This window comes from Hesperophylax consimilis, chromosome 15 (genome assembly GCF_061612785.1).
Source record: "Hesperophylax consimilis isolate HC1 chromosome 15, BYU_Hcon_1.0, whole genome shotgun sequence".
In the NCBI taxonomy this organism is placed as follows: Eukaryota; Metazoa; Arthropoda; class Insecta; order Trichoptera; family Limnephilidae; genus Hesperophylax; species Hesperophylax consimilis.
The window spans coordinates 32,616,723-32,619,332 of record NC_142850.1 but is presented as its reverse complement, the minus strand read 5'-3'; positions in this window follow the sequence as shown (position 1 = coordinate 32,619,332).

Below are 2,610 nucleotides of genomic sequence, written 5' to 3'. Positions count from 1 at the left end.
ATATCACTTTTTAAAGGTGAGTTTAATTGACACTTTGTTGAATTACCGAAGTGGTTACCGAAATAAACAACAAAACAAAGCTTTATAATGAATACCTCATTACCATAAAATTAACTGAACGTTTTTATTTCGAAATGATAAAAGAATTTTCGCATTGTACGCATAACGGGTTTATTTCAAAATAAATGTAAATAAATAGGAGAACATGATAGAATAAACGCCCCAATAATGACTCTCCGCATTCCCATAAAACTGTAAACGTTTCCTGTATCGCGTACTCAGTAATTTTATCGGCTCCCAAACCATTAAATATTATTTTAGAGTTCAGTAGAGTTTTTAAAAACCCTCTCCAGGCAGCTATCACCCCCTAGACGTTTTAACTGAGAAGATTTGTGAAACTTTTACTGGAGATGTTGTTCTGAAGATGCAAATAACGTGGAAAAAAGTGTTACATTTATTATTTTTAATGATAAACTAATGTTTACGAGACTAGGTTTTTATGCACAAAAAGAATAACATATTATATTGGTAGAGCACCTGACCGACAGAAGGTTGCGTGTTCAATTCTTGTCGGCGACATGTGTTTTTTCTCGGAAGATTTTTATAATTTATTTCGGTGTTTCAGGCTTTTGATTATTGCTTAAAAATAGTACGGCTATATTTGTTTACTTACATGGTCGGCTTTAGAAGATTTTATTACCGTGCAAATAGCATAAATGAGGGCCCACCTGTAAATATACATACGTGATAATAATTTAATTTGGGAGGTGGGTTTGGGTACCGTCGCCCCAGGAACCATTAATTGGATAACCAACATCTTTGCCGTAGGTCACCCCAAGTGTTTCGCTACGTTTGGGACTTATCAGGGGTTAGTGGGGTGAGGTTTGTCCACATCATGGTGGGGTCTACCACATCTATACGTCCCACTAGCTGTTTAGTTTGCTGGATCGGATGAGACCGGATAACGGAGACCCTTTAACCTCTCCAGTTTTTCGTTTTATCATGTTCCTTCCCAGAACATCCTACCCTTAACATCCACAAAGTTAACATAGGCCCTGAGAGAAATTATGTTCCCCGTGGCCTCCCGTGTGAAGTAAATATTTTGTCCAATTTCTACAAACTCAGTGCTGTAGCAAGGTCGTGGTACTCGGTTTGAAAAGTTTCTTGTCTTGTCAACACTATTATTTACTCTCGAAATATTTGTGGGGTAATGTAAAAAATATATATATAAATCAATGAAAGTTTAAAAAAAAATCCATTATTTTTACTATAAGTTAGCTCTTCCACTTGCCTTTTTAATTACTATATTTGTTTCTTAAGAATTCGTTAAATAAAAATGTAATTTATATTTCTCACATTTACTGGAGATTTTATTGGTTGCAAAGGTGAATCTTTATCATAAAGACTTAATAAAGGGTTATCTGAGAGAAAGCAGCATTAACACCAATTAAATATAATATGTGCAATTATCATCACGCCACTTAGCTCACTATGCATCGCATGCCAAAGCGCTAATTAAATAGATTACCTATTAAATAACCGTTTCTCTTTGCACGGGTTCCATAAGCCAAGCGATAAGGGCTCAAAAAGTAAGCTAAACGTTGAGCTTTCCTATAGGCAAAAATATATTAATTTTTTTTTTGGTAAGCTAATGTTTAAGACAAGATTTTTTATGCATAGCACAAAGGGTAACAATTATTTTTATAAGCAATAATTATTAGCCTGAAACACTCATCCACATTGAAAAATCTCTTAATAAAAGATACATGACGCCAACGGGACTTGAACCCGTGTCCTTTCAATTTCCGGTCGACAGCTCTGACCACTGAGCTATGGCGGCTTATCTCTTATCCGCGAAATAATTCAATATATACTAGTGTTTCATTCAACAAATAATGCTTATTACATTTTTTCACCTGAAAACAACCAAGTTTATTTTATATGAGAAAGGCATTGTAAGTGCTAACTCTCTCACTAGATGGCGTCGAGACAAACTGTCTACATTTTTTTTGTGAAGATACTTGAACTTGTCAAATATTAATTTTTTTTTTTTTTGGTAAAATAATGTTTAGTTGGCGTCATGTATCTTTTATTAGGAGATTTTTCAATGTGGATGAGTGTTTCAGGCTAATAATTATTGTTTATAAAAATGAAAATATATTAAGCCATTATTTTTAAATACTTTTTTTAATTGTTGTTAAAATATTATCCTTGAAAAACAGGTCTTAATACATACATTACCGGCTTAGAAAAAAATACAAGGTCACCCCAAGTGTTTCGCTACGTTTGGTGATTTAGGTTAGGTGCCCGGGTTTATCATGTGAGGAGTGTTTACGATGCTCCTGCCCACAAGCTGCGTGGGGTGCCAGATCGGGAGAGGATGGTTTGGTAGATCCAATTTGGTATCTCAACCTATTGCCTTGCGCCGCAGTGGGAAGGATAAAATCATATGTCCGTCACTCTTGAACACACTGATCCCTAAATTCCTATATACCCCTCATAATAGTATACCTATCATTGGCGGAATCCCTAATAAGATACGGAATAACTTCATGGGGACATTCAACAAAAACAAATCTTCTTTCAGTCCAAAATGTACAATATTCTTTG